Genomic DNA, 14255 nt, shown 5'->3' on the forward strand with positions numbered 1-14255 from the left:
TGACCTTAACATATCTGCAAAATTTCATCAAAATCGGTTCAGATTTAGATATAGGTCCCATATATATGTATTGCCCGATTTGAACTTAAATGGTCGTAGTAGCTACAATTTTCAACCGATCTGCACAAAATTTTGAACTGATTGTTTTGTTACTGATTTTACCATATCTGAAACATCAAAATCGGTTCAGATTTAGATGTAGCTTCCATATGTATCTATCGCCCGATTTTTACTTAAATGGCTGTAGTAGCTACAATTTTCAACCGACCTGCACAAAATTCGAAGCCGATTGTTTTGTTACTGGTTTTAACATATATGCGAGATTTCATCAAAATCGCTTTAAAACTGAATGTAGCACCCACACATGTATATCGCCGGATTTCCACTTATGTGACCGTAGTAACAATAATTCTGAAACGATCTGTTTGAAAGTCGTCAGATTTCGATATAGCTCTCATATACATATAGATTTATGTATTGCCCGAATTTATAATTGTGAGGAAGGTGTGGGGTATTATATAGTCGTCTACGCCCGACTTTTACCTTTCCTTACTGGTTTAAATATCGCATTGTTCTGATTCGCCTTTAGATATTTCAGGCATGTTTTGAGGACACTAGACCCTATATTTAAATGTCAATTTTTTTATTCTAATCCAAAATACTTTTTATTTAGGTTAGGTTAGGTGGAAAAGCGGATGCAGATGTTAATCCGCCCCATGCCACTGTGGACATACACCTAAGCCAGTAATCGGCTTGTTGTGCGCTCTAAAAACTATAAAGTAACCTATATAAAAAGAAAATTTTATGTTAGGAATTCCGTGCTACTTACAAAATCCTTAATTGTTTTCAATACCACTCCCCCCAAAGTGGGTTCATGTCTGATATTGTGTCTCCACTTAAGTACTTTTCATTTAAGTCGGATATTTTTCCGTTCGGTCTTCAGGGGATTTCTTTTAAGAACTGATAATCCATTTCCGCTACACTGATTCCAAATACCTTTGTTTTACGTTCCATATTATCCCGATTGATCCAAGAGTCCGTTTGGGATTTTTGGTGTAGAAGTTCCCCCCGTTACTTGAGCCCAAATTTAGATATCAGATATGTGTTTTATCAATTTTTTTGCAAATTACCCTTCCTTCACATTGCGAAAAATGTTATCATGTTTTTTCACACCATCCTATGATACAAATTGAAAATGTGAAATTTGAAGAAAATGGCTTTAGTCATTTTTGATAAGCTTTTATATAAGATAGGATTTTATAACCATTGCATTTCTTTCTCTCTCTCTCTCTCTCTCTGTCTCATTCAATTCTCGTAAAACATTTTGACACAAAATTCGATTATTTATGGATTACTCTGGAGAAAATGGCAAAATTAAAAAAATAATGTTTTTTTGATTTGTTTTGTTGTTCCTTTTCTATTTGATATTGTATTACTTTGTTCGCTGCTTTGAAATTGCTTTGAATTGAAAGGCTGCGAAGGCAATGATTACATATCTACTAGCTTCTAGTGGTCGGTGGTTCTATATCTGTAAATAAAGTTTTTTTTTTATTTGGCTTTGCTACAATTGACATACTCTTTCTTGCTCTCGTTGTCAACGTCTCTTGTAGTGTTCCTTCAAATCGGTCAAAAAGACAGTATGGGGAGGTTTGCACGAGTCCCCTTCCCACCATGCAATAGCAAGTGCGTGTGTGTATATCTCAGAGTGTAGGGAGTGTGTGAGAGTGTGTAGACTTTCAACAGCTATCCACTTGCTTACTCACATTTTAATCAGTTAGTTGTGTTTTTAACGTGACGAAATAACGTTACACGGAACTAGAGCAACAATTGTGTCGTTTTCTTCTTTAAGTTTCAAGAAAGAGCATAAAAACCAGTGGGAAAATGTTATGGCAAATAAAATCAATTGTTAACACCTTGTTAATTGTCATTCTTACGTGTTAGCACATAAATATTTCGAGTTAGCAAGAAAAAAAAAATCAAACAAATTGCAGAAAACAGCCAAGGTGCCTGTGAATGTTGTGACACGGTTATTATTTCTCATTCGTAGGCCGATTTAACTGCGACGTTTTAAAGACATTGATTTTACTACACAGTTGATCAATATCAACAATAACTTAACTCCCTCTTTCACCTTTTGGTGCGGTCGTTCTTGTGAAGTGGTGTAAACAAACACGCAGATGAATATGTACGATAATTCCGCAGATGTCATCAAGAGGCACGCGACAAGGCAACAAAACTCCATATCAATGACCTGTGGCGGCGGCAAAACAGATAATTTCTCTTGCTTTTGTTGCACTGACGATGTCCCCAGAAGTGTTAGTTTGCAAGAGCATCGTAAATCATGGTATCAAATGTATGTTTTTGAGTGTGTTTGCTTACTTTTTTTTATTTTTATTATTATTATCATTATTTTGGTTTTTATTTATTTTTTTTTACACTTGAGACCATTGTGTAATTATGTTTTGTTATTATATGCATAAGAGTAAGGCGCATCCAGCTTATGATTCATTCTTGGAATTTTCTTTATGTTACTCTTCATAGCTCAAGGGAATTCCTTGGTTGCAGGCGAAAATTCGTTTTGAGATAAGAAATGTCTGCGAATTTTTTCGATATTGAGAAGAAACTGAGAAAATGTTATGATAATTGGTTTTGGATTTCATAAAAATTGTTTGCGAAAAAAATTGTATAGTCTTATTAATTTCTATATATTCATTTGAATATAAATAAACAACTTTGTTAAAAGATTTAACATCCTTAAAAATTCTTATTTTGACAAAAAATTCTAAAATTCTTCTTCTTCATATTTGTTAAAAATATTGTTTCTAAAAAAAAATTTTCATTACTTTGAAGTTCAAGTATTTTTAGTAAATATTGGATTTTTTAAATTGCAAATTTTGCCCATGAACATTCCACTAAGGAACAGGGGCAAGCTTCTCACATATCAATGAGTGCAGTCCGATTCAAGTTTTAAGCTCAATGATAAGGGACCTTCTTTTTATAGCCGAGTCCGAATGGGCGTACCGCAGTGCGACACCTCTTTGGCGAGAGGTTTTACATGGCATAATACCTCACAAATGTTGCCAGCATTAAGAGGTGGCAAATTTTTTCCATGAAGGCAAACTTTTTTCCATGAAAGTCAACAATATAAAAATTAAATATCTAAAAAGTCGTTTATTTTGATGTTTTGTAATAGAAACCAAATTAAGAAAAAATAAACAAGAAGTCAAGATCCCAGATCGGTTTATATGGCAGCTATATCAGGTTATGAACCGATTTGAACCTTATTTGGCACAGTTCTTGAATATCATAACAAAATACTTCGTGCACAATTTCATTCAAATTGGATAAGAATTGCGCCCTCTAGTGGCTCAGGAAGGCAAGACACAAGATCGGTTTATATGGCAGCTATATCAAAACATGGACCGATTTGAACCATACTTGGTACAATTGTTAGATATCATAACAAAATACTTTGTGCACAATTTCATTCAAATCGGCTAAGAATTGCGCCCTCTAGTGGCTCAAGAAATCAAGGTTCAAGATCGGTTTATATGGCAGCTATATCAGGTTATTGACCGATTTGAGCCATACTTAGCACAGTTGTTGGAAGTTATAGCGAAAAACGTGGTGCAAAATTTCATTCTAATCGGATAAGAATTGCGCCCTATAGAGGCTCAAGAAATTATTGGAAGTCATAACAGAACTCCGCGATCGGTTTATATGGCAGCTATATCAGGTTATGGGCCGATTTAAAACATACTTGGCACAGTAATTGGATATCATAACAAAACTCGTCGTGCAAAATTTCATTCCAATCGAATAAGAATTGCGCCCTCTAGAGGCTCAAGAAGTCAAGACTCGAGATCGGTTTATATGGCAGCTATATCAAAACATGGATCGATATGGCCCATTTACAATCCCAACCGACTTACACTAATAAGAAGTATTTGTGCAAAATTTCAAGCGGCTAGCTTTACTCCTTCGAAAGTTAGCGTGCTTTCGACAGACAGACGGACGGACGGACGTTAGATCGACATAAAATGTCACGACTATCAAGAATATATATACTTTAGGGGGTCCCAGACGAATATTTCGAGTAGTTACAAACAGAATGACGGAATTTGTAAACCCTTATCCTATGGTGGAGGGTATAAAAATTGAAGAATTTTTCTATCAAATCAATTTGTTATGGTTACTTATAAAATCTTGGCAATTTTTATAAAAAAATCATATTTTTACAAAATCTTTATTTTTAATAAACCAAAAAAAAAAACCAGTAAAACCGTGCAAATTTCGGCCAGGCCGAATCATGGGAACCTACCACCGTGGATTCTCCTAAAATATGGGAGCTATATCTGGTTATAGACCGTGGTATAGATCTGGACCGTAGTTGTTGAGGCTTAAGCAAAATTCCAGCCAAATCGAACACAAATTGCGGCTTCCAGGTGCTCAAGAAGTCAAATCGGGAGATCGGTTTATACAGGAGCTATATCAGGTTATAGACCGATCAGAACCGTACTTGGCGCAGTTGTTGGAAGTCATAACAGAACTCAACGTGCAAAATTTCAGCCAAATCGAATACAAACTGCGGCTTCCAGTGGCTCAAGAAGTCAAATCGTGAGATCGGTTTATATGGGAGCTATATCTAAATCTGAACCGATTTGGCCCATTTGCAATCCCCGACGACCTATGCAAAATTTCAAACGGCTAGTTTGACGCATTCGACCTCCTGCAAAATACATTTTTATGTAGAAAATTTTTGACTTCAGTTTACTGTTGGACCTACGAGAGAAAAGAAAATCTTAATCGCGGCAGAAGGCCGGTTAATTTCCCCCTCTTTGAAACGCAAAAGGCATTTTTCTTTAAAAAAAATTGTTAAATTTATTTAACTGTTGGACCTATGTGAGAGGAGAAAATCCCAAGCCCGTTTAATTTCCTCCTCTTTAGATTGCACAGAGCATTTTTATTGAGAGAGGAGACAACTTTAAGCCCGGCCTAAGTCATTGGTTGAAATTGTTTCTAAATAAAAACTATCTTTGTATTCCGAAGAAGGATAAATTTACCGCCCCTTGGCCGGACTTAAATCCACCACCTCGGATATAAATGTAAACCACCTTTCGTCAAAATCCGGTGAAAAATGCATGCCTATGCCCCATATCAGCTATATCGAAATATTTTCCAAATTTGGACCAAATACTTATAAGTACAAGTCATTGTTCGATTGGGTATAACAAAATATTAGTCTTTTAAGTAGCTATATCTAAAAATAAACCGATCGGAACCATAAACGACACGGATGTCGAGAAGCCTAACATAAGTGATTGTGTCGAATTTCTGTAAAGTCGGTTTATAAATGCGCCTATTATGGGACCAAGACTTTAAATCGAGATATCGGTCTATATGGTAGCTATATCCAAAACTGGACCGATCTGGGCCAAATTGAAGAAGGATGTTGAAGGGCCTAACACAACTTACTGTTCCAAGTTTCGGCGAAATCAGACAATAAATGCGCCTTTTATGGGCCCAAGACCTTAAATCGAGAGATCGGTCTATTTGGCAGATATATCCAAATCTGGACCAATCTGGGCCATATTGCAGAAAGATGTTGACGGGCCTAATTTAACTCACTGTCCCAAATTTCAGCATAATCGGATAATAAATGTTGCTTTTATGGGCCTAAGACCCTAAATCGGCGAATCGGTCTATATGGCAGCTATATCCAAATCTGGATCAATCTGGGCCATATTGCAGAAAGATGTCGACGGGCGTAATTTAACTCACTGTCCCAAATTTCAGCATAATCGGATAATAAATGTAGCTTTTATGGGCCTAAATCGCCGAATCGGTCTATATGGCAGCTATATCCAAATCTGAACCGATCTGGACCAAATTGCAGAAAGATGTAGAAGGGCCTAACACAACTCACTGTATTTCAGCAAAATCGGATAATAAATGTGGCTTTTATGAGCCTAAGACCCTTAATCCCCGAATCGGCAGCTACATACAAATCTGAACCGATCTGGGCCAAATTGAAGAAAGATGCCTAAGGGCCAAACACAACTCACTGTATTTCAGCAAAATCGGATAATAAATGTGGCTTTTATGAGCAGAAGACCCTAATTAGGCGGATCGGTCTATATGGGGGCTATATCAAGATATAGACCGATATAGTCCATCTTCGAACTTTACCTGCTTATGGTTAAGAAAAGAATCTGTGCATATCTCTATTTTGAAAGATTGTAGCGTGATTTCAACAGACAGTCGGACATGAAATCTAAAGTAAAAATCTAAATCATCTTAGATTTTTACTTTAGATTTCTATAGGGTCGGAGATGGATATTTCGATGTGTTGCAAACGGGATGACAAAATGACTATCCTTCGGTGGTGGGTATAAAAATTTTTATTAAATTTTTGTCTTTACTTAAAATTTTATCAAAATTTTGCATTTGGAGAAAATTTCATTGAAAATTTTTTTTTAGAGGAAATTTCATTTCGATTGACTAGTGATATCAATTGGTCAATGATGAGTGATATCAATTGGTCTTCAGAGAAAATCTCATTAAGTTTTTGTCTTAATAGAAATAGTCATCAAATTTTTGTCTATAAAGACAATTTCATATGCTATTATGTGTTTAGAGCAAATTTCATTAAAATTCTTTCTATACCCAATGACTTTTTTTTCTAAATTCTTTGTAGAAAATGTCATTAAAATTTTGTTTTTAGAAGAAATTTCATGAAACTTCGTTGTGTTTAGAGAAAACTTCACTAAAATTTTGTCTTTGCACAATAAACTTTTTCTAAAGACAAAATTTAAAAAAGTTGTCCTCAGAAAAAATTTTACTGAAATTGTGCCTTTAAAGAAAATAAATTTTCTGGGGCAAACATTTTTTAAATAAGACTTCGAAGTGGTACAAGTAGACGTATACGTTCTATTATCTTATACCCATTTATTCGTGACGTATACGTTTACTATTGCATAGCAAATAATTGCCTTTGCAAAAAATCGTGGATCATTAAGCTATTCTCGATCTCCGATCGTGATCTTCTCCAGAAAATAAAAATTCTGTAGAGCCTGGCCCAGATTCGAACCTCGACACTCGAAGCAACAGCGACAGCCGTTGTCGTTAGCACAGTCAATTTAATCCTTATTAAGATATCTCTATTAATTTTTATACCCTACACCACCACTGTGGTACAGAGTATTATAAGTTTGTGCCTTTGTTTGCAACCCTAAAAAGGAGAAGAGCTAGACCCATTGATAAGCATACCGATCGACTCAGAATCACTTTCTGAATCGATTTAGCCATGTCCGTCTGTGAGTCCATGTATTCTTCTAATTCAAGTGTAGGTCGTATATGTTGTCCAATCATCGCGAAATTTTGAACATATCACTTTTTTGGCCCAGGGACAAACGCTATTGATTTTGGTAAAATTCGGTTCAGATTAGATTTATCGTAGCTCCCATATATATGTATCGCCCGATTTGCACCTAAATGGCCGAAGTAGCAAAAAATTTCCACCGATCTGCACAAAATTTAGCAGGAACTGTTTTGTTACTGATCTTAACATATCCGCAAAATTTCATCAAAATTGGTTCCAATTTAGATATAGCTCCCATATATATGTATCGCCCGATTTTTACTTAAATGGCCGTAGTAGCTACAATTTTCAAACGATCTGTTTTGTTACTGATCTTAACATATTTGCAAAATTATATCAAAATCGGTTCCTATTTAGATATAGCTCCTATATATATATATATATATATATTGCCAGATTTTTACTTCAATGGCCGTAGTAGCTACAATTTTCAACCGATCTGCACAAAATTTGACTTTGGACTGTTTTGTTACTGATTTTAACATATCTGCAAAATTTCATCAAAATCGGTTCCGAATTTGATTTTTGAAAATCGGACCAAAAATGAAGATTTGGCAGCCAGAACAAATTTTCTGAATGTCAAGTTGACCACATTTTGGGGCCTGCCAAGAGGCGATAACACCTAAATTCTAACCATTTTCTGCTCTCAAATGGCATATTTGTGCATCGTAAACACATCAATATAAGTACGATCTACTAAGCCTCCACACCTAATGTGGTTGAATAAATCCCACAGGGTTTAGTGGCTTGTGATCTCTGGCTTTCTTTTCCATTTCAAAAAATCTTCGATCATAAAATTCCTTTTGAATGAAAAACGAAAAATTATGAAACAAACAATCAGGCAAAAGACCTGAAAATAAAAAATTATCATTTCTTAACATTTTTATTTCTTACCATACTTATAATGCCGTACACATATGGTCTTAGTTCCTGTTGAACTATGAAAAAACATCTTAACTATGCATTGCTATTAATTTTTTTCTCCATGAAAAAAATCATGCAAACTTTTTATTTTGTGCTCTCTTTCAAGTTTTATCGTTTTTTCCAAACTAGCCATGTCCTTCCTGTTTGCCTTTCTATTCAACTGTGGCTGCCAGGAAATCGCTTTTTATTTAGCTATTTTTTTAAGATGACCAATTGGATGACCCTTAGGGCTTTATATATGTCATTGCCTAAACGCCTACCATTCATCTATTCTTGTTGCTGTGGCCATTGTCGGTTTGTTTTTCTTTTATTTTTCCTAATTTTCTAGGAACGTCAAAGTGTGAGTGTGTTTGTGTGTATGTCCGTTATTAACTGTTGAAATATAAACTTTCAGTTTATTTGCACAAGGCTTGAGACAACATGTCTTTAACTAATGAACCAAAAACAAAATGTAGGTAGCTCCCCTGTCTGTCGCTCACTCACTGGCCATGAATAACCATCACCAGCCAGCAATGCTGTCAAAGACATACTTACTCAATGAGACTGGGACAGGGACTGTGGGCCTTTAGACCACAGATTAAAATATGCACTCATAGTGCAAAATAAAAAAAAAAGTAACCAGTTATTTATTTCAAAGGGAAATTAAACATTTACCATGAGTATGTGTTGGTTTTTTCTCATTTCATATCTTAGTTGGTGTTGTTTAACCAATTTTGTTTGTCACTGTAACCACCGAGATGCCTACCAAACGCCTCAACAGCATGTTTGTCACACAGCCCGTTAGGCAACACATAAAAGACTGTGTTTTTCATTGTGTGTGTGTGTGTGTGTGTGTGGGTGGGCACATGGAGGGTGTGTATATTTGTTCTTAAGCTCACTCTGTTGTGTTCATGGTGCTCATCGCAAGTCAAACAAGACAGACCCAAAAACCTACTATCCCAAGCAACAAGCATCGAACGTTGTTCATAGTTCCCTTTTTTCTATTCTGCACTGTTTCCATACTCCCATTTTGGTTTTTGACCATCCGACCGACATCAACAGCTTTTTCCTGTTTGTCAACACACAGTGTCATTGTGTGCCTCCTCGTTATTGGGTCCTCTTGAAAGTGAAGATGACTGAAATACCTATTTAAACCACCACATGCCGTGTGTGACTAAGTAAATATGTACCTACGTTCCTACATTCATACATAATTACAGATCCAAATATCTTTCTATATATGTATATAGGTATAAGTACTCGTATATGTAAACATACTTATGTATAAGTATACTTATAAAGTAGAGAGTGCACTGTAGAAAAAATACTGCTAATAAAATGTATGGAAAATTGTTTTACAACAAAAATCCATTACATTTTTTATCTAAAATTTAGAAAAAAATTTTATACAAGAAACTAGCTGAACCTTGCTTGCGCTGTGCCTTTGTTGTGTACCATATTAAAAAAAGGAAATTCGAAATTTTCTCGTGTCATTATTTCGATATCTTCTTTATAATGAAAATCTTCTCTCGAATAAATTTCGTTTCAGTTTCTTATTATCCTAATCGGGATATTAGGATTCGCTTAACAAGGCTAAGCCAAGCGATCAGCCCACATGCAATTTTTTTTTTTTTTGAATTGTAAACATTAAGCTTGTCAAACTGTTCATAGTTTACGTTTTTCATACTTGCTTGCAATGAGCCTATTTGGAAAAGATGTGAAATAAAAAGAAAAAATTGTGTTTGAATGTGCTGTATGTTGAACTTTGTAAACGAAAATCATTTTTACTGACCTTTGTTACCATTCACAATAGGCAGATTTTGACAATCTTAATGTGTTCATGGGGTCTATTCACTTTATGTTTTTGTAAGTGACTGAACCTTCTATAAGTAAATCCTGCCGTGATATATGGGGTTGGATATTTTTTAGTAGGCGTAGCGTTATTTCCCCCATATCGACAAATGTCAATTTGCTCAAATTCTTCCAATGTTAGTTGAAAGTTGTTTTTGCACTCTTTTGGGGGGCGATATGGCTGCCTTTTGGGCACAATGACATTTTTTGATATTTTGGGTCTTAGATGAAAATGGATGTGACAAATCACCCAATTAACCAACAAATTATTTATGTCATTAGACCCAATGTCATAAAACCCTATATGAATAAATGATATTAAACCCAATATCGTTGTTTTTGGATACTATGACATATTGGAATGTTAAAATATCAAATTGCAAATTTTGCCCATTCCACTAAGGAACAGGGGCAAACTTCTCACATATCAATGAGTGCAGTCCGATTCAAGTTAAAGCTCTATGATAAGAGGCCTCCTTTTTATAGCCGAGTCCGAACGGCGTGCCGCAGTACGACACCTCTTTGGAGAGAAGTTTTCCATGTCATAGTACCTCACAAATGTTGCCAGCATTAAGGAGGGGAAAACCACCGCTGAAATTTTTTTTCCGATGGCCTCGCCAGGATTTGAACCCAGGCGTTCAGCGTCATAGGCGGAAAAGCTAACCTCGGCGCTACGGTTAAAATGTCACAATATCCAAATCCAAAATTTGGATTTTGTGGCATTCATTTGGGCTTTCTGAAATTTGCGATAATCGTTTTTGGGGTTTGTGTCACCGTTTGGGCGATATGACACTTGTAGATTTCGGCGAAAGAACGCTACGCCATTTACCAGTGCAGATTTAATTGTGCTAGGGCCGAATTACCGCATAAGTGATCGAGTGCGATTTCGTATCGAAAGAAAAGTCATCACAAATTTAATGGATGTTATACCTCTTGTATACCCATTGGAACATTGAATTTGTTATAAATTATGACCGATCTAAACATTCACGTTATTACAGTTCAAACATTTACGTTCAATAAAGTAACACATAATTCACAATAGAGGAATTTCGAACGATTTTACTCGTTCGGGTCCTTTAGCTTTAACTTGAACCTATTGGGATGAAAGTTTGCAAGTGATTCCGGAATCCGGGAATAGCAGGAAAAATCCAGAAGGTACCGTGCACCTTCTACTCCTTCAAGAGAATATTCTGGAGAAAATGAATTGGAGATTTATTGGATGTATCTAGTATACAATGGTACACTGGTTTTTACGGTGGAAGGCTGTAGATAGGAAGACTCGTAATAGGGAGTTAATGAAGTACAAAGACAGGCCAACGTCAAAGTCACGGGAGCGTGTATGTCCACATCGCAAGCAGGGTTGGAAAGCTATTGAAGTCTATATTCGGATCTGTGCTGCCAAGGTTGCGCTCCAGCTGAGGTAGGTCAGCATGCTGAAAGAGCTCTGCTTGCTGAGGGAGGACATATACGGGCAAAGTTCCATCCTGTATGCTCTGGATGCTGATGGTATATTTAGGCTGGTTTCAGACCGAATCGAGATAAGAATGTTCTTTCCCGTAAGAGAGGAATTGGAAACGGATACTGTATTTGAGGAAGATAAACCTTTGGTCTTCACGGGTGGCTCTAAGATGGAGTCAGGAAAGAGAATACCGGTCGGAGTTCAGGTAGAGCTCTGTGAATTGAGAAGGCGGGCGAATTACTAAACGTAGAACTACTTTGTTCAATAGTCGAACGTATAACTACCTTATTCAGTAGTTTAATATGGGAGGTGGAAATGCGAGGGCTGCTATATAAGGTTCCTGCCTAAGCGACTCTAAGTATTGCCAGGTGCAATCTTACATTTCCATTGGAAAGTTTGATACATTCTTTCATAATCGTACTCAGAACGTTTTGACGTACGAACATCATTGGATGGAGCCAGGAACGAGATTACCGGTCGGAGTTCAGGTAGAGCTGTGTGAATTGAGATGGCGGACGAATTACTAAACATAGAACTAATCGTACTCAGAACGTTTTGATATTCCAACATCATTTTTGTTGTTTACAGTGACTTGAAAAAATTAATTTGACAAAAAAATGGATTTAACTCGCGACCGTTGTAGCAGAGAACATTGATGCCGTGCCTAAACTTATATTGCAAGATCGTCATGTGACATATCTTAGAATAGAGGCATTCTTGGACATTTTTTCACCAGCATTCATTCGATATTGCATGCAGCTTGCCGTAAAAAAGGTTTGTTCTCGTTGGATTCCGCGCAATTTGACAATCTCTCAAAAAAAAGGGTCTCGTCGACGAACAAGAGAAGACGAATCATTGTTCCCCTTGACAATGCGTATCATAGTTCCCCTTGACAATCTCACACATCAGCCATAACTTCGAATTAAAGGTCATCCGCCGTAGAGCCCTATATCCGTTCATTAAGATAAAAATGCGTGATCAATGATTTTGTTCGCTAGAAAATGCTGTTGAAGCGTTCAATAATCAAGTTTTAGAGGTGAAAATTGGTACTTCGACAATTGGTTTAAGCTCATGCAAAAGTATTTAAATCATGCTTGATGGGGATAAGCAGGAGACGATAAATCACTTTATTCATTACCTAGGAGATCTCCTCAGATAATTAGACGCTTTCTAACCTGCACTTTTTTTCTAGGTAGGCTAAACCGGCCTCCGAGTGAACTCACCTTTACGGTGGGCTACTCATTCAACCTAAACTTTTTATTGATGTGAACTCCCCTCGCTAGGATGTCCTGTAATGACTTTTAACTTCCATGCTATGTATGGTCGTAACCGGTTTACTTTTATTTATTACTATGGACTGTAAATTATTCTTTAAGCATTTCTGTTATCTTTAAATTGTCTCTTACCCTTTCTTTGTGAGCACATGATCTTGAATATGAACTAAAATAAATACAACAAAAATCCGGAAAACATAAAAAAAGCATAAAAATCAGACAGCAATATGTGCTTTACTAGTTTCCTTATTAAGCTTGCAGTTCATCACAAGACTGACATGGAATGGGGCAAATTTATCAGCAACCCTTATAAGGACGAGACGGAGACAAATTAAATACCAGGTTCTTCTTAAGCATACATACCTTAAATGGCAAATACTACGTCATTCTTAATAAAGAAGAGGCTCTTTATTTGCTTTAATACATACAAATGTGTTTCTGCAGTTATTAATGCCAGCTGATGATTTTTTTGACAACCATCGATTACAACGAAACGCATCGTAACGTGACGGCCCTTACATACATACTGGGTAATGTAATATTTGTTCCAGTTAAATAGAAATTTTCAATTGAGTTTTCTCAATTCAATTCTTAAAAATGCAAAAGGAAAGGGCGATAAAGGGAAACATATATGTAAAAGCTTGAATTGCAGATCTTTAACGTATAAATGCTTATGATTCCACAATCCCAATTTGTTGAGTACAATATTTTAACACGTTGATTACAATTGGTATTGTTAAATTGTGAATGAAATGTAATATTAGCAATAATCATGCAGTGATGCCAATATGCATGCCACTCTTTTTCAATTCTATTGATTGCGGACCACTCTCTCGCTCCCTCTCTCTCTCTCTCTCTCTCGCTCACTGTAATGCTTCGGTAATTTGACAATTGTCAATCAGATAGATAAAGAGAGAGAGGAGGACTACATTAAATACTCTTCGCTTGCATACTAATATGCATGTAAGCAATGAAGCTGCATTAGAAAATAATTAAAAGGATTGCTTATGCTGGTACATACCTATATGCATATTTTCCAAAACATATTGACTTTGTTACATCTTAACGATCGGGCGCTTTACTTTTTTTCTTCTCGTTATATCTTTTGTTTTCCTCCATGTGTCATAACCTCACTATTAACTATCCCATTTATTTGTTTGCTCAATTATCTGCTTCACAATAAACTCTCGTTTTGACAGTATGTACATAAATAAATATGTAAAGATATGTTATTTTTTGTCATTATTTGTATTATAATTATTGTTATTGTTATAATGTGTTGTTGTTTTTTATGTTTAAAGAATTAGTCTTGGTGGTTAGTAATCGAATACGCTATAGTAGAGAGGGTGTCTGTGTTTGGTCATCAATAGTTTATCCTGTTGCT

The 14255-nt window shown here is 36.0% G+C and overlaps 1 protein-coding gene and 1 long non-coding RNA gene across 2 annotated transcripts in view; one reads left to right on the plus strand and one right to left on the minus strand.

Moving 5' to 3' along the window:
- The window catches only part of LOC106090780 (triple functional domain protein), a 144375-nt gene that overhangs the window by 104903 nt on the left and 25217 nt on the right, over nucleotides 1-14255 (plus strand). The gene's annotated exons all lie outside the window — the stretch shown is intronic.
- Nucleotides 1281-1804, minus strand: LOC106090781 (uncharacterized). The gene is made up of 3 exons (XR_001221895.2): nucleotides 1764-1804; nucleotides 1437-1528; nucleotides 1281-1356 (listed from the first exon to the last, which is right to left on the minus strand). It is a non-coding gene; the product is annotated as an uncharacterized LOC106090781 (long non-coding RNA).

The sequence above is a fragment of the Stomoxys calcitrans genome, chromosome 1 (genome assembly GCF_963082655.1).
Source record: "Stomoxys calcitrans chromosome 1, idStoCalc2.1, whole genome shotgun sequence".
Taxonomy (NCBI): Eukaryota; Metazoa; Arthropoda; class Insecta; order Diptera; family Muscidae; genus Stomoxys; species Stomoxys calcitrans.